This window comes from Procambarus clarkii, chromosome 35, assembly GCF_040958095.1.
Source record: "Procambarus clarkii isolate CNS0578487 chromosome 35, FALCON_Pclarkii_2.0, whole genome shotgun sequence".
Classification (NCBI taxonomy): domain Eukaryota; kingdom Metazoa; phylum Arthropoda; class Malacostraca; order Decapoda; family Cambaridae; genus Procambarus; species Procambarus clarkii.
The window spans coordinates 11,610,199-11,625,334 of NC_091184.1; positions in this window are offsets into that span (position 1 = coordinate 11,610,199).

Here is a 15,136-nt window from a genome sequence, read left to right on the forward strand (position 1 = left end):
TTTCCTATAATCGTTTCAATACTACCTTATGCTTTACAAGCTTGGCTACATACCACCTACAAGTACTAAAGCCAAGGGTGCACACGAGTGCGTTATTTGCAAGCACACAGAACAATGAAACAGGAAACGAAAATCTATCTGTAGCTGGTGCAATGAGAGCAAAGTCGTGCTGTGTACCATGGACTACTTCGTTGATTATTACGCAACTCCAAAGTACTGAGTGTGTAATACAGTGTGTTCCTGTGTAAATAGTATGTGAAACTGTACATATTGTAATTTTAGTGAATTTTTACCACGTAATATTGTGACAATAAACATTTATTGTGGACACATTACTGACACATGTATCACAGTTCCATGGAAAATTATGAACATTCTACTGTATACATATTGTAAAGGTCACAAATATGCATCATATACGTTAAAAGAAGCAAATAAAACCGCATTGGAAATACATTGAAAAAATATTTGAAAATATATTTGTGGCAACACGTGGTGCTTGAATGGCATGCGCGACCGTGTCTGGGCGTTCACACACGGGCGACCAGGCCCTGATGACGTCACAGCACACCTTGTCCACGTCCTCACAGCCAAAGTAAGTGGAATTTGGTAATTATTTTTACATAGACATGTTCAGGGAAGGTAATTTATCATTTTACAAAGAAAAATTATATTTTGAGGAACATTTGATGTCATGCACACTGGGGGAATTTCACAATAAACACAGTGCATCACACTGGTTACATGGGGGACACTCGTTTTGTATGACGTCCGTTTCACATGACGAACATGGAACGGATTAAATTCGTTACTCGATGTACCACTGTATATATATATATATATATATATATATATATATATATATATATATATATATATATATATATATGTCGTACCTAGTAGCCAGAACGCACTTCTCAGCCTAATATGTAAGGCCCTATTTGCCTAATAAGCCAAGTTTTCCTGAATTAATATATTTTCTCAAATTTTTTTCTTATGAAATGATAAAGCTACCCATTTCATTATGTATATGGTAATTTTTTTTTTATTGGAGTTAAAATGAACGTAGATATATGACCGAACCTAACCAACCCTACCTAACCTAACCTATCTTTATAGGTTAGGTAGCCGAAATAGTTAGGTTAGGTTAGGTTAGGTAGTCGAAAAATAATTAATTCATGAAAACTTGGCTTATTAGGCAAATCGGACCTTGCATAGTAGGCTGAAAAGTGCGTTCTGGCTACTAGGTACGACACACACACATATATATATATATATATATATATATATATATATATATATATATATATATATATATATATATATATATATATATATTATATATATATATATATATATATATATATATATATATATATATTATATATATATATATATATATATATATATATATATATATATATATATATATATATATATATATATATATATATATATATATATATATATATATTAACGGGGAGTAACCTACAGTATCAATGGAAAACATAGCCTGACCAAATATCAGTAAGTGTCTAGGGGAGCGAAAGGCTAACAAAAAATATTCCAGTTTACTGGGCATTAACATAACATAAATGCTGCTAATACCAATACAGGGTGGTGGTGTCATAACTATTAACAAATGAGGTATGAGGAATCAATATCATATACAGCACAATGGCATCACTTTCAGCCTCCCGGCGAACAAGGAAAAACGTTAGTGCAAAGTGCTCTCAGCGTTTTGGGCCATCGAGCGGAAACACTGAAAACTGTATACTCTTTTCACTGTCCTGATCTTAATTTTCGATGTACACTTTATTTTTGTACCAATGTGCTCGCAATAGAATGTTCTAGAAGAACATATGTATAAAATGTCACCAAACTGTGATTTAAACCATTACCAATAAAGAAACTACATGGATCACTAGCCGTGAGCTCCAAACAGCGGTGAGGTGTTTCCATTCTTTTTAGGGTTGTCAACTCCACACTTGTCCTACAGCGTTAAATTTGGTATCTTTGAGATCGCAATAAAATTCCCTATACGGACCTATGCATATAAATGAAGAATCATGATCGCCTCCCACCCGCAAGAGTGAGGGAAGTGGGCGAAGTGTTACCTGATACCGCACATCGGCGATCACCAATAGTTTTTCCACGAAGCTACAAGACAATGCCGTTCTCCCAAAAAGGCTATGTGGCTACTAAAGAAAACGTAAATTTTATGGCAAACATGTTCATACTATCCCCAAGTCGATCGGATAAGAATTGAATTTTATAGAAATATTTGTTCGTCGGACATAAAAATTTGTCTACTTGGGACACTTCAAGTGACCCCCGGCATACATGATCTTGTGTTCGCGGGGGAGGAAAGTGTTTTAAGGGGGCGACAGATTGTCAGAATCAAAGTTGTTCAATGCCAACCAATATTATTTGACTAGTTGTATATGAAAAGTGCTTTAATTGTCCCAAGTTTCAGTACTGCAGCATAAATAGAAAGGGAGATTTTTTTTTTAACGTTTTTTACACATTTTTAAGTACACACTTCAGAACACACGTTTCAGATATAATTGTTGACCAGACCACACACTAGAAGTTGAAGGGACGGCGACGTTTCGGTCCGTCCTGGACCATTCTCAAGTCGATTGTGATGAGGAGATAGAGACAGGCAATAAATAGGCAAGAGAGAGCTGAGGAGGAAAGTAAGGTGTAGGGGATAGTAGTAATAATGAGAACTGCAGAAGGTCTATTGGCCCATACGAGGCAGCTCCTATTATAACCATTGAAGGGGAAGTAATAGGAATAAGAAGAGGATAGCAAGGGAGCGTAGGAGAAGACAATGCACAGAAAAAGGGAGAAGAGAGAAAGAAAAGGAAAGAGAAAAAGAGAAAGATAAATGGAAGGGGAAAGCTTATGTAAAGTCACGTTTGTTAGAAAGATTAGAGCATTTGAGTATATAATGTGAAAGGAAAGAGTCCACAGCAACAAAGCCAGGACTCAAGTTCATGTTGGGTACTTTGTGTATAAGAGCCTATTCTACAAGACGGCGTCTGTGTAGAGTAGAGGCAGGAAAGATTATTTTGGAGGAAGACCAATCAATGGGATGATTAGAATCCCTCACATGGCAGAAGAGACCATTGTTAGTGTCTGCAGACTTAACACTTCTCTTGTTTTCTTTAAGTCTGTCATTCAGTGTACGGCCAGTTTCGCCAAAGTATTGGAGAGGACAAGAAGAACAGGAAATAGAGTAGACACCAGCAGCATTAGAAGCAGGAGGAGCAGTGTGAACTAGATTACTACGAAGTGTGTTAGTTTGTCGAAAGGCGAGTTTAATGTCAAGAGGACGAAAGGTATTGGTAAAAGTTTTGAGTTCAGATATGAAGGGAAGGCATAGTACAGTGCTACTAGTGTTGGAAGCAGGTTTAGGATGAAAGAAATTTCGTTTAGCTTGAGAGTGGGCACAGTTGATGAAATGCAAAGGATAACCAAGGCGAGAGAATGATTTGTAGATAAAGGCAATTTCAGAATCAAGAAACTGAGGGTCGCTGATGCGTAGAGCGCGGAGGAAGAGAGAGACGAGGACACTTTTCTTAACAGAAGGAGGATGGTAGGAAAAGAAGTGAATGTACATGCCACTATGCATGGGTTTACGGTAGACAGAGAAAGAGAACCCAGACACAGAACTGTGAACATGCACATCAAGAAAAGGAAGGAGGGAATTAGATTCCCACTCAACTTTGAAATGGATAGGAGCCAGATTGTTAAGAGAGGCGAGGAAAGGCTGGAAAAGATTAAGGTCATGAGGCCATAAAGCAAAAATGTCATCAACATAGCGAAGCCAGAGAGAGGGACTCTCTCTGTGTGTGGTCTGAACTTCTAGTGTGTGTGTGTGAAGTTCTAGTGTGGAACTTCTAGTGTGTGGTCTGGTCAACATACTTCAGCCACGTTATTGTGACTCATCGCCTGCATTCAGATATAATTATTCTGACACTTTTCTGACACATTAGCATATAATAAAGGACCTTGAGATATAGAATTTCCAAAACATCTTTAGTTTTCCTAATACAAATGTTCAAAGTTCCCAAATTTTTTTTTGCAAATATGGCATGTTTATTGCTATTATAAAATCAATAAATGAACTTAGAGAAAAATGAAAACTCTCAAATGTAGAGACATGCCCTCCACATATACTGTGTAAGTTTCATGTAAATTGAATAAAAAATGAATCAGTTTTGTAAACGTTTGTGTCAATTGAAAAAAAAACAGAAGTGAATGAAGTCTAAGGTTCTAAAATCTGTGGCTGAGGTTGACATCATCCAATTTTCTCCAAAATTGGCGTCGTTACAGATAGGCTTACGTACAGTCAAGTTTGTAAGTTTGATGCAAATCGCCCGAAAAAAAATGAAAAAAAAAATGAAAAAAAAAAAAAAAAATTCTCACATTTTTTTTCAATTAAACTAATTATAATATTTGTTTAATATATACTATTGTGATAGCAAAGAGTCATAGCTATGATTTCAGTTGACACTTTTGACTGATAATCGATTTTGACCATTTTGGCATAATTTTCACAACTCCTTCAATATTTTTTTTCTCCCTTCCTATTTATGCTACGATGCTGAAACTTCGACCAGATGAAACACATTTCATATAGAACTTGTCAAAAAAGTTTGATTGAAATCGAACGAGTTTTCATTTGTTGCATTTTTAGGGCAAATTGGAATCTGACGCCCCCTTAAATTAACTTAAGATCCTCAGATACCCCACCTCACTAAGATATATAACAGCACCTATCAACTGGTATAAAGGATGCACAATGGTAGAATTGATCCATGGTATACATTACTGCAACATGACAAATATCCTAGCAGTCAAATGACACAAATAAGGTCACAAAACCCGGACCGTAGCAGCAACACATGCGCTCGACTGAGAAAATCAAAGAGTGACCGCCCAGAGCCATGCTGGCCGGGAGCGACACTGTAACCACCTCTATGAGTCAGCTGACTCCTCTCTTTCAAATATCTCAAGTTCATATACAGACATATCTCGATCAAGAACTTCTAATTCATATATCAACAAAATAAAGACTATAATACACAACCTTACAAAATAATACATATCAGTAATTCAGTACATTAAAGAATTTATCATGATATAAAAATATGTGAACAAAGAATTCATATTGACAAGACATGGTAACACTGGCGGGAGAGGGGAGGAGGGGTTAAGGGAGGATTTCAAGACGTCTGCCCGCCAGCCATTATACATAAGTATACATGATTACAATATAAAGTATACCTATATACAACATGTGTATCAAAACTATGTGGTATACATCTCACAATGCCAAAATCTAATTTAATGTTAGAGGACAATTTAATGAACAATAATGAAAGGGAAATTACACAGTATACATGACAGTAATACATCCGAGACCTAAATTTATACATTCTCCATCATAGTTCACATAATATTTCCTATACAGCATTATGTAGCATTCCATAATATAAGCATATACGGATGTTTTTCAAGCTACATTACATTAGGCTACTGCTAATCACTAGACCTCTAATATTTATTTATTTATGCATATACAAGAATGTACATAAGGAATGTGAGGATACAAATATGGTAATTACAGTCTTGTAAAGCCACTAGCACGCGCAGCGTTTCGGGCAGGTCCTTAATCTAAGAAAATTTTAAGGAGGTAAATACTTGCAAAAATTATAGACAAAAAAATTATAACAGATTACATGAAATGAAAAAAAAGATGAGAGAAAATTGTAGGTACAGTATATTAAAGCACATAGGTAGCTAAGATTGATTGCAATGACAGCTTGAATGGTAGTTGACAAAAAAATTGGTAGGCACAATACAGCAGAAACAATATAAGATTGATTGCAATGACAGCTTGAATGGTAGTTGACAAAAATTGGTAGTCACAATACAGCATATGGCTAGCACATAAAAGAAGACAACAATGAGCACAATGATAAGGTTGTTTGATATTACATAAAAATTAGGAGATTGGGTAACACTAGGTACAGAGCAAATATAAAGCTCAGTGTAGGAAACAAAGAAGATGAAGTTAGGTAGTTTTTGGTTTTGCTTTTAAATAAGGCAAAAGTTTTACAGTTTTTCAATTCACTAGGGAGTGAGTTCCATAGACTAGGTCCCTTAATTTGCATAGAGTGTTTACACAGATTAAGTTTGACCCTGGGGATATCAAAGAGATATTTATTTCTGGTGTGGTGATAATGGGTCCTATTACATCTGTCCAGGGAGAGTTTCAGAGCATGGTTTGCATTTAAGAACAGGGTTTTGTAAATGTAGTTGACACAAGAGAATGTGTGGAGGGAGTTAATATTTAGCAAGTTTAGGGATTTAAACAAGGGAGCTGAGTGTTGTCTGAAAGCAGAGTTAGTTATTATTCTGATAGCAGATTTTTGCTGGGTGATGATGGGCTTAAGGTGGTTTGCAGTGGTAGACCCCCATGCACAGATACCATAATTAAGATAGGGGTAGATTAGTGCATAATATAGTGAGAGGAGAGCAGAGTTAGGAACATAATATCTGATTTTGGAGAGTATACCAACTGTCTTAGAGACTTTCTTAGTTATGTGTTGAATGTGGGTGCTGAAGTTGAGTCTCTTGTATATATTCACAAATACATGGCAAGGACTTATGGTACAGATATATAATATACATAGATATATGGGAAATACATTGGCAATACACATTTAATACTAGTGTGTTGTCGAAAAAAGAATAACTACATATATTAATATTCGTGATACTAGGCTAATCAGCCAAAACATCACTATACAGTTTGAGCACATCATACACCAGCTACAGTATGATCATACTGGGGTATGTGTGGTCATAACACCACCTCACACCCATATGGTAATATCACAACACACCATGGTCCAGTATGGCAATATCACAACACACCATGGACCAGTATGGTAATATCACAACACACCATGGACCAGTATGGTAATATCATAACACACCATGGACCAGTATGGTAATATCACAACACACCGTGGATCAGTATGGTAATATCACAACACACCATGGACGATTATGGTAATATCACAACACACCATGGACCAGTATGGTAATATCAAAACACACCATGGTCCAGTATGGTAATATCACAACACACCATGGACCAGTATGGTAATATCACAACACACCATGGACCAGTATGGTAATATCACAACACACCATGGACCAGTATGATAATACCACAACACACCATGGACCAGTATGGTAATATCATAACACACCATGGACCAGTATGGTAATATCACAACACACCGTGGATCAGTATGGTAATATCACAACACACCATGGACCAGTATGGTAATATCACAACACACCGTGGATCAGTATGGTAATATCACAACACACCATGGACCAGTATGGTAATATCATAACACACCATGGACCAGTATGGTAATATCACAACACACCGTGGATCAGTATGGTAATATCACAACACACCATGGACGATTATGGTAATATCACAACACACCATGGACCAGTATGGTAATATCACAACACACCATGGACCAGTATGGTAATATCACAACACACCATGGACCAGTATGATAATACCACAACACACCATGGACCAGTATGGTAATATCACAACACACCATGGACCAGTATGGTAATATCACAACACACCATGGACCAGTATGGTAATATCACAACACACCATGGTCCAGTATGGTAATATCACAACACACCATGGACCAGTATGGTAATATCACAACACACCAGGGTCCAGTATGGTAATATCACAACACACCATGGTCCAGCATGGTAATATCACAACACACTATGGTCCAGTATGGTAATATCACAACACACCATGGACCAGTATGGTAATATCACAACACACCATGGACCAGTATGATAATATCACAACACACCATGGACCAGTATGGTAATATCACAACACACCATGGACCAGTATGGTAATATCACAACACACCATAGACCAGTATGGTAATATCACAACACACCATGGACCAGTATGGTAATATCACAACACACCAGGGACCAGTATGATAATATCACAACACACCATGGACCAGTATGGTAATATCACAACACACCATGGACCAGTATGGTAATATCACAACACACCATGGTCCAGTATGGTAATATCACAACACACCATGGTCCAGTATGGTAATATCACAACACACCATGGTCCAGTATGGTAATATCACAACACACCATGGACCAGTATGGTAATATCACAACACACCATGGACCAGTATGGTAATATCACAACACACCATGGTCCAGTATGGTAATATCACAACACACCCATGTGATAGTGAAGTGATGGTAGTATAGCAGTGGTAGTGAGGTGATGGTGATTTGACAGTGATGGTGATACAGTAGTGATGGTGAGGTAGTGATGCTGTAGCAGTGATAGTGATATATCAGTGAATATAAGGAGGAAATATATCAGTGTGAGGTGATAATGCAGAGAAAGTGAAATGATGTTGGTGTAGCAGTGATAGTGTTATGTGATAGTGAGCTGTTGGTGATATAACAGTGACAACAGCTGTCATATAGTGATACCAACAATTTGTTTCTCAACATGGTCAGTATATGACCCTAAGTGTGGGACCTGGGGTGATGGTGATATATGGAGGTGATAGTGATACAGCAATGATAGGTTGCAGTATTGAGAAGATATAGCATTGATGGTGATACAGCCGTGATTGTCAGGTATATGATACCAAAGTATAAATACCAAAGTGTTAAATACCAAAGATAGTGAAGTTATGATGATAGAGTGATAAAGGTGTGTCCTTAAATTACATTGGCATCAAAATACGCAGTCAATGGTGATGCAGGAGTGATAGTGATGATGGTGGTACAGTGAACTAGAGTGGCAGCACAACACCACAGTAGTGATAGTGATGGTACGTGAACTAGAGTGGCAGCACAACACCACAGTAGTGATGGTGATGGTACAGTGAACTAGAGTGGCAGCACAACACCACAGTAGTGATGGTACAGTGAACTAGAGTGGCAGCACAACACCACAGTAGTGATGGTGATGGTACAGTGAACTAGAGTGGCAGCACAACACCACAGTAGTGATGGTACAGTGAACTAGAGTGGCAGCACAACACCACATTAGTGATGGTGATGGTACAGTGAACTAGAGTTGCAGCACAACACCACAGTAGTGATGGTACAGTGAACTAGAGGGGCAGCACAACACCACATTAGTGATGGTGATGGTAGAGTGAACTAGAGTGGCAGCACAACACCACAGTAGTGATGGTGATGGTACAGTGAACTAGAGTTGCAGCACAACACCACAGTAGTGATGGTACAGTGAACTAGAGGGGCAGCACAACACCACAGTAGTGATGGTGACGGTACAGTGAACTAGAGTGGCAGCACAACACCACAGTAGTGATGGTGGTGGTACAGTGAAGTAGAGGGGCAGCACAACACCACAGCAGTGATGGTGATGGTACAGTGAACTAGAGTGGCAGCACTAAATCACAGTTGTGATAGTGATGGAACAGTGAACTAGAGTGGCAGCACTACACCCCATTAGTAATGGTGATGGTACAGTGAACTAGAGTGGCAGCACAACACCACAGTAATGATGGTGATGGTACAGTGAACTAGAGTGGCAGCACAACACCACAGTAGTGATAGTACAGTGAAGCAGAATGGCAACACAACACCAAAGTAGTGATAATGATGGTACAGTGACCTAGAGTGGCAGCACAACCCTTCAGTAGTGATGGTGATGGTACAGTGAACTAGAGTGGCAGCACAACACCACAGTAGTGATGGTGATGGTACAGTGAACTAGAGTGGCAGCACAACACCACAGCAGTGATGGTGGTGGGATAGTGAACTAGAGTGGCAGCACAACACCACAGTAGTGATGGTGGTGGTACAATGAACTAGAGTGGCAGCACAACACCACAGTAGTGATGGTGATGGTACAGTGAACTAGAGTGGCGGCACAACACCACAGTAGTGATGGTTGTGGTACAGTGAACTAGAGTGGCAGCACAACACCACAGTAGTGATGGTGATGGTACAGTGAACTAGAGTGGCAGCACAACACCACAGTAGTGATGGTGATGGTACAGTGAACTAGAGTGGCGACACAACACCACAGTAGTGATGGTGGTGGTACAGTGAACTAGAGTGGCAGCACAACACCACAGTCCACCACAGTCACCTCCCTAATGTTACTGTGGTTGACTGCTGCCCTCACCACATCCAGGCCGTTCACCACATCACCGAAGACATATGGCCACTGGCGATCACTCTGGCGGTCCCTGGTGGTGATGCCGAACTGGGCACACCTGGAACCCTCCGGCCCACCGATGGCACACACAACTCCTGCCTGGTATGACTCCCGGTACTGCCCCTGGAGGTCAGGCAGCAGTGGGGCTCCTCCCTTACCATCATTACTCTCGTAGTCTCCGCCTACCACATACTCCGTCGGCTTACCCTTGTTCCCCAGGCACAACAGTTTAGTGTTGCGGTAGGTGTGGCCCCGCTGGCCCGTACACAATAACACAAACTGTCTGGCCAGCGGAGTGTCAGGGGTCAGCCGGATGGTGACCCGCCCTCTTGTTGACCCCGCCCACCCGAGGTCAAGGAACGCCAGGGTGCAGGAGGGCTCCAGCACGCCCACAACCTCACTCTCCTGCAGGAAATGAAATAAATCATGCTGATAACTATAACAAAATGTTATCATATTAGTTATGATAACTCAGTAAATCAGTAATGTCAGTAAGACTAGTGGGTGTAATAAAGTAACCTGGAGGGCGTGGGCGTCGGCGGGCGTGGGCTGACGCAGGAGTGGGTGGAGGTACAGCTGTCCGTCTTGTAGAGTTATCCTGGCGGAGCGGCGGCCATCTTGGTCTTCCTGGACGGCCAACACCCGGCCAGCCTCCACCAGCCGCTTGACGGGCTCCCTCATCCTGCGGAGGTCCTCAACCTGTGGACAGTGTCAGCCCCATTATCACCTGTGGTCAGTGTCAGTCCCATTATCACCAGTGGACAGTGTCAGCAACATTATCACCTGTGGTCAGTGTCAGCCCCATTATTACCTGTGGACAGTGTCAGCCCCATTATCACCTGTGGTCAGCCCCATTATCACCTGTGGGCAGTGTCAGCCCCATTATCACCAGTGGGCAGAGTCAGCCCCATTATCACCTGTGGTCAGTGTCAGCCCCATTATCACCTGTGGTCAGTGTCAGCTCCATTATCACCTGTGGTCAGTGTCAGCCCCATTATCACCTGTGGTCAGTGTCAGCCCCATTATCACCTGTGGTCAGTGTCAGCCCCATTATCACCTGTGGACAGTGTCAGCCCCATTATCACCTGTAGGCAGTGACAGCCCCATTATCACCTGTGGACAGTGTCAGCCCCATTATCACCTGTGGTCAGTGTCAGCCCCATTATTACCTGTGGACAGTGTCAGCCCCATTATCACCTGTGGTCAGTGTCAGCCCCATTATCACCTGTGGTCAGTGTCAGCCCCATTATCACCTGTGGTCAGTGTCAGCCCCATTATCACCTGTGGACAGTGTCAGCCCCATTATCACCAGTGGGCAGAGAGAGCCCCATTATCACCTGTGGTCAGTGTCAGCCCCATTATCACTTGTGATCAGCGTCAGCCCCATTATCACCTGTGGTCAGTGTCAGCCCCATTATCACCTGTGGTCAGTGTCAGCCCCATTATCACCAGTGGGCAGTCAGCCCCATTATCACCAGTGGGCAGTGTCAGCCCCATTATCACCTGTGGTCAGTGTCAGCCCCATTATGACCTGTGGACAGTGTCAGCCCCATTATCACCTGTGGTCAGTGTTAGCCCCATTATCACCAGTGGGCAGAGTCAGCCCCATTATCACCAGTGGGCAGTCAGCCCCATTATCACCTGTGGTCACTGTCAGCCCCATTATCACCTGTGGTCAGTGTCAGCCCCATTATCACCTGTGGTCAGTGACAGCCCCATTATGCTGGACCTGTAGCTCCAGCCCCCACTACTGGCAGGGGGTTGGTGCTGGACCTGTAGCACCAACCCCCCCTCTACTGGCAGGGGGTTGGTGCTGGACCTGTAGCTCCAGCCCCCCTCAACTGGAAGGGGGGTTGTGCTAGACCTGTAGCTTCAGCCCCCCTCTACTGGCAGGGGGTTGAGCTGGACCTGTAACTTTAGCCCCCCTCTACTGGCAGGGGGGTTGGTGCTGAACCTGTAGCTCCAGCCCCCTCTACTGTCAAGGGGATGGTGCTGAACCAATAGTTCCAGCCCCCTCTACTCTCAGGGGGTTTATGCTGGACCTGTAGCTCCAGCCCCCTCCCTACTGGCTGGGGGTTGGTGCTAGACCTGTAGCTCCAGCCCCCTTCTTCTGGAAAGGGGTTAGTGTTGGATCTGTAGCTCCAGCCCCCCTCTACTGGCAGGGGGTTGGTTCTGGACCTGTAGCTCCAGCCCCTCAACTGGCAGGGGGTTGTTGCTGGACCTGTAGCTCCAGCCCCCCTCTACTAGAAGGGAGTTGGTGATGGACCTGTAGCTCCAGCCCTCCTCTACTGGCAGGTGGTTGGTGCTTGACCTGTAGCTCCAGCCCTCCTCTACTGGCAGGAGGTTGGTGCTGGACCTGTAGCTCCAGCCCTCCTCTACTGGCAGGGGGTTGGTGCTTGACCTGTAGCTCCAGCCCTCCTCTACTGGCAGGGGGTTGGTGCTTGACCTGTAGCTCTAGCCCTCCTCTACTAGCTGGGGTTGGTGCTTGACCTGTAGCTGCAGCCCCCTCTTCGGGCAGGGTGGGGTTGGTCCTGGACCTGTAACTCCAGCCCCCCTCTACTGGCAGGGGGTTGGTGCTAGACTTGTAGCTCCAGCCACACTCTACTGGCAGGGGGTTGGCCCTGAATCTGTAGCTCCAGCCCTCTCTACTGGCAGGGGGTTGATGCTGGACCGGTAGCTCTAGCCCCCCCTTTACTGGCAGGGTGTTGGTGCTGGACCTGTAGCTGCAGCCCCCTCTACGGGCAGGGTGGGGTTGGTCCTGAACCTGTAACTCCAGCCCCCCTCTACTGGCAGGGGGTTGGTGCTGGACCTGTAGCTCCAGTCCCCTCTACTGGCAGGGGTTGGTGCAGGACTAGTAGTTCCAACCCCCCTCTACTGACAGGGGGTTGGTGCTGGATCTATAGCTCCAGCCCCCCTCTACTGGCAGGGGGTTGGTGCTTGACGTGTAGCTCCAGCCCTCCTCTACTCTCAGGGGGTTGGTGCTGGACCTGTAGCTCCAGTCCCGCTCTACTGGCTGGGGGTTGGTGCAGGATCTGTAGCTCTAGCCCCCTCTACTGGCAGGGGGTTGGTGTTGGACCTGTAGCTCCAGCCCCACACTACTGGCAAGGAGTGGGTGCTGGACCTGTAGTTCCAGCCCCCCTCTACTGGCAGGGGGTTGGTGCTGCACCTGTAGCTCCAGCCCCCCTCTACTGGCAGGGGGTTGGTGTTGGACTTGTAGCTCCAGACCCCTCTACTGGCAGGAGGTTGGTGTGGGATCTGTAGCTCCAGCCCCCTCTACTGGCAGGATGGGGGGGGGGGTTGGTGCTGGACCTGTAGCTCCAGCCCCCCCCCCTCTATTGGCAGGGGATTGGTGCTGGACCTGTAGCTCCAGCCCCTTTCTACTGGCAGGGGGTTGGTGCTGGACCTGAAGCTCCAGCCCCCCTCTACTAGCAGGGTGAGGGATTGATGCTGGACCTGTAGCTCCAGCCCCCCCTCTATTGGCAGGGGATTGGAGGTGGACCTGTAGCTCCAGCCCTCCTCTACTGGCAGGGGGTTGGTGCTGGACCTGTAGCTCCAGCCCCCCTCTACTGGCAGGAGGTTGGTGCTGTAGCTTTAGCTCCAGCCCTCCTCTACTGGCAGGGGAGGGGGGGGGGGGTGGTCCTGCATCTGTAGCTAAAGCACTCCTCTACTGGCAGGGGGTTGGCCCTGGATCTGTAGCTCCAGCCCCCTTTAGTGGCAGGGGGTTGCTGCTGAACCTATAGCTCAAGCCCCTTCCTACTAGCAGGGGATTGATGATGGACCTGTAGCTCCAGCCCCCCTCCCTCTTCTGGCAGGGGGTTGGTGCTGAACCTTCAGTTCCTTCCCACTCTACTGGCAGGGATTTGGTGCTTCACCTGTAGCTCCACCTACCCCTCTACTAGCAGGGGGTTGGTGCTGGACCTGTAGCTCCAGGCTACCTCTAATGGCAGGGAGTTGATGCTGGACCTGTAGCTCCAGCCCCCCTCTACTGGCAGGAGGTTGGTGCTGGACCTGTAGATCCATTCCCCCTGTACTAACAGGGGGTTGAAGCTGGACCTGTAGCTCACGCCCTCCTCTCCTGGCACCGGGTTGATGCTCGACCTGTAGCTCCAGCCCCCACCCCTTCTACTGGCAGGGGGTTGGTGCTGGACCTGTAGCTCCAGCCCCCACCCCCTCCACTGGCAGGGGGTTGAAGCTGGACCTGTAGCTCCAGCCCTCCTCTCCTGGCACCGGGTTGATGCTCGACCTGTAGCTCCAGCCCCCCCCCCTCTACTGGCAGGGGGTTGGTGCTGGACCTGTAGCTCCAGCCCCCCCCCTCTACTGGCAGGGGGTTGGTGCTGAACCTGTAGCTCCAGCCCCCTCTACTGGTAGGGGGTTGGTGCTGGACCTGTAGCTCCAGCCCCCCTCTACTGGCAGGGGGTTGATGCTGGACCTATAGCTCAAGCCCCCTCTCTACTGGCAGGGGGTTGGGGCAGGACCTGTAGCTCCAGGCCCCTCTCCAGGCAGGGGGTTCCTGCTAGACCTGAAGCTCTAGGCCCCCCCCCCACCTCTACTGGCAGGGGGTGGGAGATGGACCTGTAGCTCCAGCCATCCTCTATAGCCAGGGGGTTGGCCCTGAATCTGTAGCTCCACTCCGCCCTCTACTGGCAGGGGGTTGGTGCTGGACCTGTAGCTCCAGCCCCCCTCTACTGGCAGGGGGTTGGCCCTGAATCTGTAGCTCCAGCCCCCTCTACTGGCAGGGGGTTGATGCTGGACCTGTAGCTCTAGCCCCGCCTTTTACTGGCAGGGGGTTGGTGCTGGACCTGTAGCTGCAGCCCCCTC